This window comes from Centrocercus urophasianus, unplaced genomic scaffold (assembly GCF_019232065.1).
Source record: "Centrocercus urophasianus isolate 14NV4802_14NV808 unplaced genomic scaffold, USGS_Curo_1.0 seq_12, whole genome shotgun sequence".
NCBI lineage: Eukaryota > Metazoa > Chordata > Aves > Galliformes > Phasianidae > Centrocercus > Centrocercus urophasianus.
Window position 1 is genome coordinate 22,292,089 of NW_024884364.1, and position 18,493 is coordinate 22,310,581.

Here is an 18,493-nt window from a genome sequence, read left to right on the forward strand (position 1 = left end):
TGCTTTTATGTTCCCTAGACTAGATTATTTTAATGCCTAGCTTATTGATCTGTCAATGAGACCAATTATCAAATATCATCTTGCATAGCAAGTTCTCTTTCCAGAACAGTGTATTGTACAAATTAATGCATGCTTCATCTCTGCTGCTCTCTCACAGTACCTTCTAGTACATCACAAAATCTATTTAGGCTGGTTCTGCTGTTGCCCTACCAAGTTTTTCATGGACTTTGATTTATTATCAAGAGATACTCATCAAGAGGCTGATCCTACCAAAGTAAGTTAACAGGAGCTTTGTTACTGGCTCCAGAAGAAATTAGATGTAAAGACATGTAGCATCTATTCATGTTCTTGGAGCTGTTATGAATATTAGGTGATGGGCTTCTGCTCATTTCCTCTAACAAGAGAGCATCCTAAGCCTCTACTTTTTGTATATTTTTCAGGATTTCAGATCTAAACTTGCAGCTTCAGAAACTCTTTTCAGCTCCTAGATCCAGATGCTTGTGCCCTCTGGCTACATTCTGCATATTGAAAGGAAACCCAGGTTTATATATTATTTCTTTGCAGGCTCTGAGTTTCTTCGGAAGGAAGGCCACATGTGCGACCCAGCAAGGCCTTCCAGCAGGGTGGTCGGGGCACCAGGACCAATGGAGGCAGTTTACAGGTATGGTCTGAATATGCCACAGCCACGTCGGATTTGTATTGTATTCTGATGAATTTTCTTGCTTCTGAAGGTGTTTTGGCTGTCAGCTTTTCAAGAGCCAACGACTAAGGAGCCATTTAATTCTATGATTGTTGTTGTTTGTTTGTTTGTTTGTTTTTTGCAGTTTTGCAGGAGTCTGGACTATTCACTAATAAATCAAAATAAAGGCAAAACACCCAATCACAGAAGCCACCCCGGAAAAATAGCAACAGTAGTGCTAGCAGCCTATCTGATCAGGCAGCCTTATTTGGAGAAGAGCTTTGCTTCTTGAACGGTGATACTGAAGTCAGTGAAAATACTCCATAAGAAAGCATACAACAACCTAAGCTAGAAATGATTGTATGGCAGAGTTGCTAACCCACTGATGGCATACTTATCTGCTAAATATCTGACTGCTGATTCTTGTAAGCACTGACGTTTGCGCACTCAAATACATCTGTTCTGAAGAGGGATCTAGTTGCAGCACTAATGTGTTTGGTGACTTAGTTTTACAACCAATATTTTCTTATCCTTTTTTTTTTTTTTTAACAAAAAGCATTGGAGAATTCTGTCCCCAGGACTTGCCTTTCAATGACCAAAAAAATAAACCTACCAAAACAGTGCTATTAGAGCATTTTCTGAGAACACAGAAATTAGGAGTAACAGGGAAAAGAAGAATTTATGACTGCTTAGAAACTGAAAATGAAGATTGTTTTCTCTTTTATTCAGAACAGACAGCAAAAGTTACACATGTATAGACAGTCCTTAAAAGGGAAAGATTCACTGCACAACAAAGGAGCTCTCTTTTTAAAAAGACCAACTGTAGAGCCCCTAAAGTTGTAGCTAAGAATATGGTCCTACAGGGATTATACTGAAGATTAAAATACTTCGGCTCTAGTGACTTCTGTAATGAGAATATGTATAGAGAAAAACTGACAGAGCTGAGAAGTATTTAATTTAGATGACAACCTACAAAAATTAATGTGAAGATGAAAATTGCTTAGTGGTAATAGACTGAGAGTACAAATCCATTTTTTTTTAAGTGTTAGCCTCATGTTACAGTGTGATGCTGTAATTAAAATGGCAACATCCTTTGTTTGGGGAATTTATTTTAAACTTCTAATTGCTTTTCAGTTCCTAGGTTAGCAAAATTTTCAAGCGATTTCTGAATGATAAAATCGAGGATTTTTCACAGCAATACAATGGAATGTGTGAACTTCATTGTACTGAGCAAAAAGATTAAGCAGCAACTTGTTTTAATTGTTGTAAGTGATTAAATTAAACTGTTCTTGAATATTAATATTCGTTCTGATCCACGTTGAGTATGAACATAAAAATTCAATGAATTTCTTTCTAGTAACCTAATCCTTAAGAACTTGCCCCAAACTTTGAGCAGCTTTGATGTTCAAAGGCTTTGGCTGAGATCAGAGACGAGAAGGAAAAGAATGTGGACCCCTTCACAATATTTTTACCTTTGAAGTCTCAGGTTAAAAGTACTATTACTGTTTGCTTAAAGAAGTAAGAGAATGAAGGATAAGATCATGAATTATAATAACAGACAAATGACAAAAGTTTTGCATGAAGCACGTTTTCCTATGAGGAGATAGAACCTTCTTACAGATTTCCAAAGAGACAGGCAATGTGTAGGCAGTCATTTAAGGGGAAAAAAAGAAGTATATCTATTTAATGTTTTACATGATATAAAGAAGTCATTTGGAATTTTTCCTTTTGTTTTCCTCCACATTTCTTACAACTGGTAGCAAAAATGCACAATATCAAGCAAATTCCCTAGACTCAAGTTCTGGTACAGTACATCCAACGTCTCCCCCATGAAAGCCTTGCATTAAAGCTCTTCTGTCATTCAAGATCATTCTATTCCCTCCTTTATTTATTTCTAAGTGTCACTCAGCTCCATTCCACCAGCTTGGAAAAACGTCAAGAACTTTTATCTTCAGAGTCAGTTGCCAGTTCTGTTTAGTGAACAAGCCAGCAGGGACCTCTGGTGCCATCAATGCAGTTCAGTTAGTGCCCCTCTCTTTAGGGATGGAGTGTATCATTATCCTGGTGGCTGGACAGAAAAAGATGCATTTTTAGAATAGTTCTCAGGGAGCAGTTACTGGAAATCTCCTCCCTTGAGACAGTCTGTTGGCAACAAGTTTTGCTGCTATGACACGAGGTACTACATCAAGGCCCAGTCCTGTCACTAATAAAGTCAGTGGGAAACATGCCATTCTTTTCAAGAGGATTCAACAGGATTACTGTAGCAAGTTGGAGCTGGAAAGAATATACACCTTGCATCTTCAAATGCAAACATAAAGTCATGCCACCAGCAGGAATGTCAATTTATGTCCATTTTCAGATTTTGACTGCTTTAAATCAAAATAAGCCCCTTCCCCTCAATTTTAAAATTCAAAGTAAGGAAAATGGAAATGTTAGTTTCATACTGTGGCATTTCCATGTTCCGTTTTTTGTGTGTTTCTTTGAGTTCATATCTAAAAAAAAAAAAAGTCAAAAACAGGATGTTTCAGTGTTTGCAATTTTTTTTCCACCTAAAATAAACCACTTCAGTTTTTTCTACAACAAAGCATAAACATCATAAGGAGTTTAAAATTTAATGTATCTATTTTCTAAACTAGTTACCATAGACTTTCTGATTGCCAACACATTACACAGCTGTGCTAGAAAACATTATTTAACTTCCCCAGCTGGAGTGGAGAGTTTCTGCTGATATCTGATGGCAAGACCTACAGTTTCTTGACTGCAGTGACAGGTAACAGTTGCACTACCTTGAGGAGAAAATTTTCCTTTACACAGATAACACGGTCTTGCAAGGTTTTCTTTTTGTGTTGGTTCTTTTTGTTTTTTTAGGATATTATCATACTTGGCAATGCTGGATTTAATTCCACTTAAAATGACAGAACTGAATTGTCATCATTTTTAATGGGGAAAATCTATGCAGTTCGTCAGAGGTGCTGTAAAATGTAATCAGAAACTAGACTGTAAAATTAATAGGCCTATATTCCGTATAATGCTGTTTTATAAATTTGGAACTGCAGCCATTTTTGAGTTTCACAATTAAGCAGAAGTGGAATCTTCAGCTTAAACAAATAACCCGTGAAGTAACTGGTACACTGCACTGATAGAGCGAGTGAGTCGCACGGGACCAAATCCATCAATCCCATGCCTGGCCTTTAATTTCAGTGTATTTACTTACTGCAGCTGTAAGCCATGGAATAACATCCCCCACGGTGTATTTTCCTGCAGCAAATGTTAGGGATGGCTGCAGGGCACAGTGCTGTTTCACGCATCCCCCCCTGCCAGCCAGCAGCCAAAACCGATCCCCTCCATTCAGAAGGGAATGAAGAGAAAAATGGAGAGCAGAGGCACGCTAAGGAAGGAGGTGGTGCATATGTGCATCTAGGCACAGAGAGTAGGCCAAAGTTCCCCATGCCCATAGAGCAGCATTGGAAAATCCCAAGCGGGACTCCTGAGGGCTTTCCTCTGACTCCTGCTGGGGGGGCAGTGCTTGCTGCTCCCCCGGCAGAAGCCCGCAATCTGGCTCAACATATGTAACATTATGTAATGCTGAAAGAGCCACTGCCGCTGACAGTGAAGGATGAAAAGGCAGCAATAAGCAGATAGCTAACCTGACTTGCCTGCACGGAAGCGATTTACCCCAGTGGCATTTTGCACCATTTTAACTCTGAGCACCTCCCATGTAGTGATTATACAGCGTTACTACAAAACATCAGGGTTCATCTGCAGAAATATTTCTTGTGCTGGAGTTCTCTGTGGAGACATACTTATAAAAATTGGCACGAGAGGAAGATTAAATAGATAAGAGCATAAAAACAGATTATAGAATAAATACAGTCTTGTAGATCAGCTTCAGCTGGGAGGCAGGAGCTTAAACTCCTGCTTCTCCTGCAGACTTCTATAATACCGGAAAAAGCGCTTTGTCTGTCTGCACCTCACTTTTCCAGATTTGAAATGAGAGCAATACCTTTTTTGGCTCTTTCCCCTCCAGCGTCTCTAACAGAGCTGTGTGTAGGTACTGGCACTGTGCGTAGTTACGGAATCTGGACCTCTGTTCAGTCTTCTAATTTGAAACAGATAATTATCAATGTATCCACATTTTCCCTTTTGGTTCTGACTTGAATTCTCTTTTCTTATACACCCTGCTATTCACTACAGCTCTATCTCCGTCGCAAGAGAAAAGGAACAGCGTTTGCCAAGAGCAAAAGCAACAAAATCAGTAAGGAAATAAAGAAAAACTGATAGAGAATATAGTACAGATTTTTTTTTTTTTTTTAATTTTTATTTATAAGAAAAAAAATAGTGGTATCTCTTTATATTAATAAAGCTACTCCCCAGAGTAACCTTTTCTTATACAGTTAGTGCATGGCAATAGAAAACAAGGTGGAAACCTTTGAAAAATTACTCAAAGCAATAAATCTGCACAAGGAATACACTTTCTCTCTACTGTAATTGCAGAGTTAAAAGGCCTCTGCTTTACTGGCGGCAATTCAGAGCAACAGTGCTTAGATTAATGCTGTCATCTTGTAGCTACCATTATAGAAATCGTAGTTGTACAATTTTCAAAGTGAGCAATATGTGAGCAGTATGAAGTTAATTATGTAACATTGTTTATAATTGAAACCACACAATTAATATACTATTCACGGGCATACATAATGGACTCTTTGTGTTGAATGATGCTTTTAAGAAAAAAAGAAGTAGCTGATTTTGGAGCTAAAATGATTGATTTATGAGGTAAAATTAAAAGTGCTAAATATGTATTACTTGGCTACTCACCAGCTAAGTGGATGGGGGTAGTATGAAAAGAGTCTATATATAACTAACTGCAGTGTATGAATATCAAGGAATCAGAGAAATTATTTAAAGTGAAGCCAGGGAACTAACCTAGAAGTAAATGGTGAAGACTTAAGGAAGGCAATTGGCTATCAGGGGAAACCAGGCAAGAATTAGATCTTCTTGCCTATAAAAATCTTCTCTCATGTAAGATAATGGAAGCTTCGCTCTCTGCAATTTTAAAACAGATGAATCAAACACTATCAAATTAAGAGTTGACACTCCAGTAGCATCCCTCATTAATATCTTGTGATTTAAGTAGTTGGTGGGATTTTAAATGGCAGCCAGGATGAGTAAGGGAAATTACCTGCTTCTAATGAACGAAGGACCTCTGCAATACCAAGGGACCCGACTTCTTGGTACTTACCAAGAAGTACTGGAAGTACTTTCCATTTTTAATTCATTTGAAAAAAAAAAAAAAAAAAAAAGAAAGAAAACTGATGTCATTACACACAGTGAATGTCACACCAGTTCACAGGCAGTTCCATTAAGGAGCTTTACACCAAGTAAAAAATTCTCAATTTAAATAAAAGCTATGCCCTAATGTTCTGCTCTAGCTTTTACGGTGACAAATTTTAACTGAACAACAGATTGAAGAACTTGTTTTATTTCACCAGATTCCTTACTCTGTACTGACAGAGTAACAAAGCATATAAAATCATCTTAATGAACATACCAGATTTGGAAGAAACACACCAAAGCAGTACACTGCACTTGCTTCTTTCCAGCATTCTCTTCTCTTACACTAACCAAAGTAGAGTCCCAGTGAGTCACTGTTAGCTGAATTCCACAAACATCCCACTATCCCTAAGCAAGAACATTTGTGTACTTGAATAAAAAACTGATCCGAATATCTCCAAATCTGAAGGTCTTGATTTAAGCTCTAAAATTAAGGAAATATCACATTTCTATGAGACAGTGATGGGCAAGGGATTGTAACTTGTCTTTAGGCTAAAGCAAAATAGCAAATATTTTTCTGAGACTGACAACTGTCACATACTTTGAAACAGAAGCAAGGAGGATGGATCAGGTATTACTTTGATTTTAGATACCTATCAAAACTTTTCAAAGCAAAAACTTTGCGTCAACACGGAGTTTTTTATTCCCAGTGAGCCACACAGGTCTTATAATCGTTATTTTCTGTTGAGCGTGTGTACATACATGTATGCTTACGTTACAAAATCCTTGCAAGATGTGTATAACATACTTAGTGTCTATGAAAGCAGTCGTGTTTTCACTTGGATCCATACTGCTGCCTAATCCATGCTACCTTCTAGCTGGCTAAGCTGTAACCTTAAGTTCATGTTGGAATTCAGGTTTGCATTCATGATCCATTAATTCTCTTGTCAGAGCAACTTGACCCTTCTCACACCTGAACACTGACATACATTACAGACTTCAGTTCTCCCTCTTTGGTCTTGAATTTTCCCTCATACTTTGTCAATTTTCTATATCTCATTTTTTTCACTGATTTGTCTATGACAACACTATAACAAACATTACTTTATGCATTTGAGTTTATGCTGAAACTCTTGTGTTGTGTGTGATGAAATGACATTATGAACTTCCAGAAGAAAAAGGACTAAGTATACAGTATATCAATGAGGTTTGTAATATTTCATGTACAAAACAAAACAAACGTTCACAATATTCTGACTCTATTGCCTTTCCTTTAGGACCTTATCAGACTTGCAGCCACCAATCTGAAATTTGTATACTTGCTGATGGTTCTGTTCACTCACTCTACTTCCAGAAATATGATTGTATTCTTCCCAAAGAAAGAACGGCCATTAAGCACAACATGAGAGAAAGAGAAAGAAGTCATGTTTACCAATTTAGTAAAATACCAGTGGAGGACCAGGTTAAAAATAAGTATCTGTAATTGTAAAAAAAAAAAAAAAAAAAAAGATGGCCTAAAAAGTTAACATATCGACCATTTTACATTTAATTTGTTATAGAATAGAGTACAGTCTACTACAGATGAGCTGGTAGCCTTCTAGGATTACAGACTAGAACATGGGCTATTCAGCCCAAAGGTTAGGGCTCCTGTCCAGAACTGGGAAAGGAGCTGAACATTCATGGCCAAAAACCAGAAACCAGAAAGTCAAACCAAGGGTCAGCAGCCAGAGGCAGGAATAAGTATCGGCCAGAAATCACAAACAGAAATCAGAAACCTATGAGAAGTACAATCACAGGGCACAATGCAGAGATGGTTCTGAAAACGTACGGTACGATTCGTGAAAGGATGTGGTCAGGTCCTACCTCGGAGACCCATTTCTGAGTCACTGGTGGCCATACACCAGCTAACTGCTTAAAACATCCCAAATGCTGAGGAGCTGATTTACTCCTGTAGAAGAAGGTTTTATCCCAAGTTCACAGTACGGAGGATAATGTGAAGATGAGGCAACTGATGTGTCTGTGTGAACGGTCCATGCGGTATGTATCTGCATTAACTGTGCTGCAAATGGGCCAGCCATCTATCAGTCCGGTGCTGATGGACGCACAGTCTGCATTAGCCAGCAGGCACAGTGAGCTCGTGAGAGTGTTTTCCCTTGGCTCTCACAAATCTGACAGCCCGCTGTAGTGGACTTGCAGATGCTGAGTCCATATAAAAATCCTTCTATCTGCATCACAGTTTCTTAGAACAGATTCTAGGTTAAATCAGTTTGGCCCTTATGGTTTGGAGAGGAGGTACTGTGCGCCTGAGAGTGAGGTAGAAAAGTTTTAAAACCTTTCAGGATTAACAAAAAGATTAGCATTCATGTACCTCACCCATTTCTACAAGAAAATCCAAATGGATAGTAAAACAAATGTCAGTAGAAGAGTATCTTCCTGTAACAAGATACTTGCAACTGCAGATTTTTTTTCCAGGAAAAACAAAGCAAACAGACCAGCTTTCTACCGACCCAAACTGACTGGGTGTTGAGAGACACTGAAACACCTTTCTCGATATTATACCTGTTGGACAGATAGTAACAGAAGGCCACCATTTTCTGCTGCTGCTGAGCCAGCATGTTTCAGGAGCTTTACATCCGCATACCACTTTTAAATTAATTACTAATATGTACCTTTAGAATCTCTTAAAAGCAGGAATGAATTAAAATAATGTTGCACTAGTACGGATCTTCTGAGTTTAGATAAGCCCTTGACCTTCCTAAGGCTGACTGTCACTGCAGAAAGTGATGCCAAATTGCCAGACTGAACTTCCATTTGTGATTTTGTCTGTGTGGAGCAGCAGCAGAGGGAAGTTGTACACTATAGGACTCAACATGAAAAGTACAGATTAAAAAATAAAGAATAAATCCTGTCCCTTTGGATTTCCTCAGTGAACAGTTTTCTTTACCTTGGGCTAATGCCTTCATCCTGCTGAGTCAGAAACCTTTACACTACTGGACTGCTAGCACATGAGTGTGGGCAGCTCTCCATCCTTGCATAGCTCACGCAAGGACCAGGAAAAATCCAGGCCCAGAATGACTCTCTGCTTCCCTCAGAGTGCTGTTGTCTCTGGGGAAGCTGCACAGCCTTTGTGGAACAAAGCAGTTTGGGAAACAAAAGAAGTTGGAAAAAGAAACAAGTCTCTGTCATATTGGACTGCATTAGGTTGAGAGGAAACAGCACGTTTCATCTGTTCCTGGGCAGTATGCAGCATTCTCTAGATTTAAGGGGCTGAAGTATGGCTACAAATGAAAAAGACAAATGAAGAAGGACTTGGAAGGAGTTGGAGGGGCTGGTGTGCAGGAGTACAACTTACTGTACAATAGCTTTTGTGAGGGATGGCATACATACCAGCGTGAAAGACTATGGCCTGCACCCATAGGAGGGACTATGAGGTGGCCGTCATAGCCCCAGCCAACCAGCCAAGTAGCAGATTGATCTAGGGCTGTCCTAAGCCTTATAGTACAACATCCTAAGCCCAAGTTCAAATTCCATCCTGCCCTGGCTCCAAAACTGAAGTGCCTCTGAGTGAGAAATCGAAAGTGGCAGCTGCGAGGCACAACCCTCTGAGAAGAAAGGGTAGAACGAACCACAAGCTTCTCTTGAATTTTGGAGCCGCTGCTTCAGAAGAGCTCCATGCCCCTGCACTGATGTGTTCCCCACTGCAGCAGTGCAGCTTTGCCATAACAGTTGTCATTAAACTATTCTAAATTGTTACATCTGCTTTATGTATGTAAGACAAATAAGAATTTAAATATGCTGTGAATCAGACAAACAGCAACTATCTTCAAAAAACTGTTGTTGAGGATTTTGCTATGACTTCACTCTATTTTTCTATGTGAAAGAAAAATACTGTCTGACTTCCTTCATAACATATTCTACATCTTACTGACAAATCACTTATGACACTAATTTATTAGCATAAAAATATTACTACACTCAGGACAGCCTGCTTTGATTTACTACATTAAGGTTTTTCATATGCCAAGGTCCTATCATCTCCGCTTCATCATTAAGAGTCCCATGGTTTCCTTTCTTTCCCCCTCTTCTCAATGGAAGGAGTTTTGCCCTGTTGCCTTGGCTAAAATCAGGAATATTGGAATGGCTTTGCAGCTTAGAAGCTAAACTGATGCATAGGAAACATTGGATAGATTTTTCAGAGTCTCTTTCTTTCCATTAGCTCCTTGCCACTGAAGTCAATAGCAAATTAGGGAGAAAAAATGGTATGTAAATATAGAAAAGCAAAATCTAATGACAATTAGAGACAAAGTGCTTAAGCTGTATTGTTTTTATTTTCTTTATGTGAAAACTACTTTTACTACATGAACAGGGAATGTATGAAGTTAAAATACACACGCCCTTGTTGCACACATAAAGTGCTTCAAGGGGTTGATTTCTGCTTAGTTTTGTGCAGATGTTAGCAGTTACTTCGTACAAGTCAAACCTACTGTACCTAGAAACACTTACTGAATTCCACACAAAGAAACAGAAATGAAGAAATATAGGAATGAAAGCCTTTTTGCCTGCATCATTTTATTACAAGGGAGATGACAGGCTAATTTGAGTTGTTGTTGCTCCACATTTTTTTTGCTCTATTCTACAGGGTGCCCCTGGACTGTTTCATTTGCTGTGCAAGTAAATAGTGATGCCACAGCTGGTGACAGCCAGTCAAGGTAAGCAAGCCCTGCATCACTACTATTCCAACCTACCATCATCCACACAGAAAGTATATTCAATATAGAGAACTGAACCTAAATTCAAACCTACAGCGTATCCTTCACATAAATTGATCTGGTATTTTGGAAAAGAAATCAAAGTGTCATTGAACTAAAGCTCAGATGAAATCCATGAAAAATCAATTGGCTTATTTTAATTCAAGGCACTGTCTGCTTTGTTTAGTTTTTAAGTAAAAACATATATCTTAACACTAAAGTTAACCCATTATTTTCTCCTCACTCCACTTCTTCAGCCAATAACTGAAACCAGATAAACCAAAACAATTTTACTACAATTTAAATTAGTTCTACAAAATGGATATGAATAAAAAATCAAACACATTTTTAAATCTATCATATGTTCTTAGAGACTATTATGTGTGTGTTTCAGTAAATAGCCCTAGCAATTAATCTGACTACCTACTGCTTGTGTAATGCTCAGTTGTCAGACTCTCAGCCAGATCAAATAATGCTATAGTTTATTTCCAAAGGGCATTTTCTTCATTCAGCATAAGAAACAGTACAGTTTTGAAATGTAATAAATATATAAAAATATTATAATTTGTGTAAATGCACAAAGGCTAGCTAGTTAGTTAGTTTAAGTTGCATTATGAAAGTCACCCAACATGTGCAAGCAGATGTTAAAAGTTGCAAGGAAAACATTTGCTCATTCCTTTGGGTCTCCACAGTGCCCATCAGCAGGCTGATGACATACTGACGTGCCCCATTGTTCTCCCTTCCATCTCTAACAGATGTCAGAAGCACACTACATACACAGCTGTATCAAGCTTTCAGTCTGAGGCAGGGGTTTTAATAGGAACTTTATACACGCATACATCAAAAAGTCAGCACATCTCGTTGTCATATACTCTGTGCATTAGGAAGCTTATTCTGTTCTAGGACTGCTGAGATATTTGGCAAGACAGACAGTTAGTCTCTCTGTCTCCATGATGGCGTCTGCACTGCTGTGGATATGTCATGTAATATATTGAGTTGAACTTCACACATAAATTTTCAGTTATGTCTAAAAAGTTGGAAAATTCTCTACAGATCAACACTACGCTGACAGTCGAGCAGCAGGCACTCAGGGGAGCAAAGGATCGATCTCAGAGTGCAACAGTGAAAAAGAAAGGAAGAATAAGGGAAAAGAAATATTGGCAAGAAATAAAGAGATTTGAAACTCTTGCCAATATCACGCCTTAGTTAACAGGTTGTAGGCAAATTTGATTATTTTGTTTTGGATTTTTTGGTAGGGAAATATTTCAATCATTGTTTTACATAGAATAGGCTGTGCAATAGGACTGAGGCACAAAAACACAAGGTTCTGGACAGTGAAAAATGTAGCCTGAATAGAAGGGCTATTTGAACAATTTTTTGAAGAAGTTTGTTGAAGTTCTTACATAGTTAATGTATGTATACTTACAAGAACCTCTTAATTTTAATTTCCTCTTCTAATTTTGTAAGAATGTGTTCTCTACTCTCAGTTTCACTGTTACCAATGTATAATGCAGTGAAACACACAAATATTTCTCTTGACATTTGCCAAAGTATCTTTTTAAAAATCCTGTATCTATATATATACAAATATTTAAAATAAGTAGTTATATCACTGAAAGTCTTCATGCATAAACAGTTCTACTGCATAAATATGGCATCAAACAATAGATGTCAGTTTGCTTTACAAAGCATCATAAATATGTGTACAAGTACCTCCTTCCTGATACAACACAACCTGCACTGGGAAAGGAGCAAGGAAGGGGGGAAATAGGGGAATTGGAGGGTTTGCCTTCACTATGCCAGCAAAATAAAGCAGTAAAACTTGAGCTGCAGACAAGCCCTCTTGCTCCACCACACCAGTGTGGAGTGCAGACAAGATTGATAGCAGAAGACATGCAGAAAGGAATATTTCTGAAGAGGAGAGCAAGAACAGGAGCAACAACAACAAATTTGAAACAAATAGAACATGGCACCCCAAGGGCAGTTGTGCCAATCCAATTTTGCACTAATCTTGTTTGTTTTCTACCAGAATTCATGCCAAAGGAAATTCCTCTTTATTTTGTTAAGACATCTGAATTTAAATGAGAAGAAGGAAGCTAAACCTAAGGAGGGCTTTTCTGATAGCCTTATTTGAAGGGGTGAGAAAGGGGCAAGAGAGTGTGTAAACTGTAAGTAAAGCAAAATAAAGGCATACGTTCTTACTGCAAATAAGTTTCAAAACAGAAAAAAAAATCCAAATCATATTTGCACACACACACCATTACATGGAATATTTTTCTTTGGAGATGTGCAAGTGGCAGAAGTATTCCTCTCCATTGAGAGCCTCAACCCCTTGAATGAATTCTGATTTCTACTTACCTACTAGCTCTCTGTCTGTGCTAAGACCCTAGTAGATCTGCAGCCAACCAGTACCAGCATCAGTACAGTCCTACTCCAGGGTCTGGTTTCTGGTTCAGATCAGCAGCAGGTGAGATGATTCTCAAACTACCTGTCTGCTGAGAAGACAAATAAACAATTTTAAACAAAAGTAGATAGAACTAGGCAATAATAATAATAATAATAACAAAAAAAATCTAACCAAACTAAACCAAACAAGCAGCAAATCATTTTCTTCTGTATTATCATACCTCTAACTCAAGCCTTTCTTTCAGACCAACTGATGTGAGAGCTGTCATGAAAACTGGGAGTTGGTGTGGTAGGAGGAGGAAGCACAAATATTCACCCATCTACTTCAGCAGAGCCAACAACCGACATAGTTGCTACCTTGCAAACCTGGTCTCAGTTTCTACTTTGCTTGATTTGAACTATATACCTAAATTTCAGCCTACCGCGGTAGTCAATGCAGCCTTACTAACTGGCGGGCTTAACAAACTCTTCTCATCCTCCCATTATACCTTCCCTTATTTTTAATAAAATGTGGCCACTGCCAAGAGAAAAAAAGATGAGAGAAACTCAGTGCACTGTAGGTAACAGCCGGATCGGGCCATCTTTTAGGAAGACGCAAGCCAAGGATCAAATTTGCAGTTACCATCCAGCAGAACTGTGTCATCTAAAGGACTTCTAATAGTGCAGTGAACAATGTATGTGCTTTACACCTGTTAATTTCACCATCTTCTCCTTGTCTTTAATGTTTGCAGTAGTTTATAATGCTGGGGAGAGTAGTGACACTAGTCAGAGTTTCTTAGTAAACAGAAATTCCAAGGCCAGGTATAATAAGTCTAGCAAAGAGATGCCAAAGATGTGACAAATGGAATAAGGTGAAAATTTGGCAGTAGCAGTCACAGAAATCATTATTCACAGGTTCTGCTATGTCAAGGGTATGTATCAGTGCAGACCAAACTAATTACGGATATGTGCAAGAGTCCCTACTTACTATGAGTCTCAGATCTCAGTTTGTTCACTAGAGTTGTTGTATGGAGACAACAAAGTAATAGGAAAAAAGCCCAAACACTAAGTTTCCTTATCCCAGGATAGGAACAGAACAGCAGAGGTGCAGTTCCTTTTGTTTCTCCTTCTACATATCCTTCCTTGCCAAAAATACTGCCAAATGTTGGAGGAAGGTCCAGAAAGGAGGTAATATCACCACTAAGCTCATATGCCCATCTGAAACCTTGCAACACTCAGTCTGGAGTGTTATCTGTAGCACCATGGGCTCCTAATCATCAGAAGATGTTTTGTCTCTGATTAACCTCAATTAATTGCTCAAAAGAGGAAGGTTAGATCTGGAGTAATAATAGAAGGTTAGGAATAACTCATCAGAGGAAGGATCCTCTGTCCTGTGGCATTTGATAGACTTCTGAACATTTGCAGGAAAGGAAAACCTTCTTATTATCTAAACACAAGATTTTTAGTACAGAAATAATGTTTCTGGCTACTACTCTGGTCCTTCCTCATGTGCTGGTTTTGATTGTGGCTCTCAACAGTTCAGTGTAATGAACCCAGAGAAAAAGAAGCTATGATACAGACAGGGCTAACCTCTGCTGTCAGATAAAGCTTTCTGAATATCCATGTTCCTTTCAGGGCAGTGAGACAGCAGCAGTCTGCTCAGGCCTACAGGATGCCATGGGCACTGAGCACTGGTGACACGGTTTACCACCCATGGTTTCCCATCCTTTCCATGAGAAAGGATATGGCAGCAGACAGAAGACTTTTCTCCATCTGCAATACAGCTACAGCATTGCCTGAAATATAAATTCCTTCATGAGTATTTGGATCAACCTTTGCTCTCAGGTGTCAGTGCTGAGGTTTCTGTTGTCATTCAGAATGTGTTTGAGTAGAAGAGCCTTTGATATGACCACAGCTAATTGAAAACCTCTCCTACAGAGTCAGGCTGAGGGAGTTGGGCTTGCTCAGCCTGGAGAAGAGAAGGCTCTGGGGAGACCTCATTGCAGCCTTCCGGTATTTAAAGGGAGATTATAAACAAGAGAGAAATCATTTTTTTATACATGCATCAATAGTGATAGGACAAGAGGGAATGGTTTTAAACCAAAGGAGGGAAGGTTCAGATTAGATCTTAGGAGAAAATTCTTTACTCAAAATTCTTTCCTCAGCTCCGCCAGCGAGTGAGGCGCTGGCCCAACTGCCCAGAGAAGCTTCAGTTTATCTCATGTAAAGAAATCTCAGGAGGAAGAAGACTGAAAGCACACTTTTTCCTGTATGCCTTATTCTACTAATGTTCCTTCGGTGGGTTTTGTTTAGGTCAGTCTATTGTACAGCACATTTTTTTTTAAACAATTCAGCCACTCCTTCCCAAAATGTTCCTTCTTCAATGAAATCTGACCCATCTGAACAAGAACGGGAAGTTTTTGTTGACTGTGCTAATAATCTTAAAACAACCGCTGCTCATCTCGGCGGTGCCAGACAGTGAGCAGACAGAGCCAGCAGGCCTCCAGACACTGAACTTCGAACTTCGTCCGGGCCGTGCCCCAGCCAGCCCTGTGACAGGAAGGCAGGCAGACTCTGAACCCAAGGTCTGGAGGCTGTGGAGGGCTGTGAGCGGAGCAACAGCTGCACTTTGCCACACGAACTTTGTACTTGGACACATGCACATTTAATCTCTATAACGGAGCCTTTGTTTCATTACTTATTAACGTCAACTCCTTGAGTAAAGTTCTTTGTTAGTGAAGCTTTAAAGCGTGGCGTGGGGCTCCTCCCACTCTCCCCGCCAAAAGCCCACCACCCAGCTTGATAGGGTTACATTAACTATTAAAAAAGTACAAACAACACATGTTAGACTTTGTGCACCTTCTGAATACCGTGGACATTTGTTGTGCACGCTCTTCTGAATGACTCAGTTGTAATAAGCAGAGGCAATTATGGAAAGCAGGCAACATTCTGGGGCCTGCCTTTACAGAGACCACTTCTTGAGATGATACCAAAGCCTTTCAGCCTACAGCAACATTTAATTTTATTTAACAAATAAGATAAAAATAAAATAGTAGTAGGAAAGTGTTTGCCCTCTCACAGAAACTAGCCTGACTTTAAGAAGGTGTTACGGGATCTCAAAGACTTGCTGCTGCTGTTTTAAGGTTTTAGGGCTTCCTGCTAATACTTTTACTCTGAAGTAGTACCCATGTACGGCCCCTGTCCATGTTACCATAAGTATGCTAACATGCAAACAGAGCGGCACATCTGTACAGAAGTTATCCACGGCCACATGTGCCTTTCACTTGTGTGTCACCCATTTGTTAGCTTTCAGTGACATAAAACTTTGATCAGGAACAGAAACAGAAGTGAAGAACTCGATAGAGGGGCAAAGTACTATATTTTGTGCCGCAAGTAAAAGCAGAAGATGTACATATGCATCTTACCTAGGAACAGAAATATAGTAGAAGATACTGTCAATGCAATGCTGTATCTTTTCTGTCACAATAATATGGTGTGGAAAGAAGATAAAGAAAGTAAAGGTTTCCTAAACAATTTTTCAAATTCAACTCAAGTAAAACAAATACTGGAATTATATTGCCTTTGGCCGCAAAGAAGCATTTGTTACAGCCTGTTTGAAAGAATTTACCCACAGACAGAGGGATCACAGTTACACTATTCCTATTTTTCATCAACACCACCTTTTCAATGTGATTATTTTTCATTCCTCTGTGGTAGGCTTTTCTTCCCCTTTTTTTCCTTTCATATTCCCCACTCCACCCAGCTTTCCTTCCTTTTTGTTAACAGAACGGTACAAAAAAAGGAACTTTCAATTTCTGTAGAAAGACAGAAGGAAAAAGAATGAATTGAGACATGAGAATTTGAACCTTTTGAAAAGTCACTGGGATTGTGCATTTTCTGAGTTTCCTTGTGCAAAGCCCATGGCTGCCTATGTAGATATCTTTGTTTACCCACAAACTTCAGTTCAACAATTTGAAAGCATCATCACTCATCTGATCTTAGAGATTGATTTGCATACTTTGTAAAGAGTGGACTGACAAAATCTGACAGAATTACTTTTCTTGTGTTTATATTGTTCTTGATAGCAATACCACTAGTCTTTCTGTGGCTGCAGAGCAGCTGGCATTACTACAAGAATGTTACACCTTATTGTTTTGCTGTTTCAGACTAGCACATCATGGTCTCCTCTCCTTAAGGTGCCCTCATTCACACTGCACACGCCTTCTCACGGCACCCCTGCAATGCTGCCCTCCCATCACGTGGGTCTACCATGATGATCATGAGGTTTAGCTGTTGCTAGGAATAGACATGATCATTTGGAACAGATTCTACTTTACTTCTGGGTACAGTTTCTGAATGATATTAAACAATAAAGCCCTTTGGTTGATTCTGGCCAACACTTGCCTGCTTTTTGCATCCCTTCATCAAGGACAGTGGACATCCCTTCATCAAGGACAGTGGACCTTTGTGAGGGCAAGACCAAAGACATGTGCCATTTGCATGGCTGGGGACAGTCACAGACGTGAACCTGATTGAAGTCAAGTAAAACATAACATCTCTGTGAACAAAGCAGATACACCTCTAGGAAACTACAATACCTTTAATTAAAATAAATAAACAAACTTGGAAGGAGTGCAGAGAAGAGCAACAAGAATGATTTAGCTCTGGAAAAAGAGAAGTCTCCTTTCAACAAGACATTGAACAAAATGTATTTTGCTTCGAAGAGAAGATTATAATCTTTAAGGGACTAGACAAGAAGATAATTCAGAAGACTATAAATTAGTGGGCAGACACGCAACAGAAACCAATATTTGCAAGTTCAATCTGGAGATAAAAAGCTGTGTTTTAAGTATAATTAGCTACTGAGATGAATTATCAAAAGATTGCCATAAATTCTACATCACTAAGAAACTATTTTAATTATTGCAAGCTTAGCTTACACTAGATCCCAGAAGCCTCAGTCAACAGAAGCCCAATAACTTTTAAGTTTATCTAACTTCTAGCATAAGCAACCTCTCTGATAATTGTTCCTGTTACTCATTCCAAAGTAGATGGTCTTTCTGAATAATCTGAGGTGGGAGAATCATAACAAGTGGTTAATTAGTGCAAACAGCACCAGGTCACGTAGACATTATTTATGTAATGCTAGCAGTCCTCATCCCAGAACTTCCAGAAAAAAAAGATATCCCCTAATATCATAATTGAGGTAAAAAAATAAAAACAAACTAGCAACAACAAGTCTCTTTATATATAATCTTAAAAATACACAGTATTTTAGTACATTTATTGGAGCCAGAATTCACAACAGCCTAGCATTATTGAGTCCTCTACCAAATCACTTCCAGAACACTTTAGTATTGTTCTACACCCAAAAACAAAAATATAACTAGCAGAAAATGATTTCTCTTTC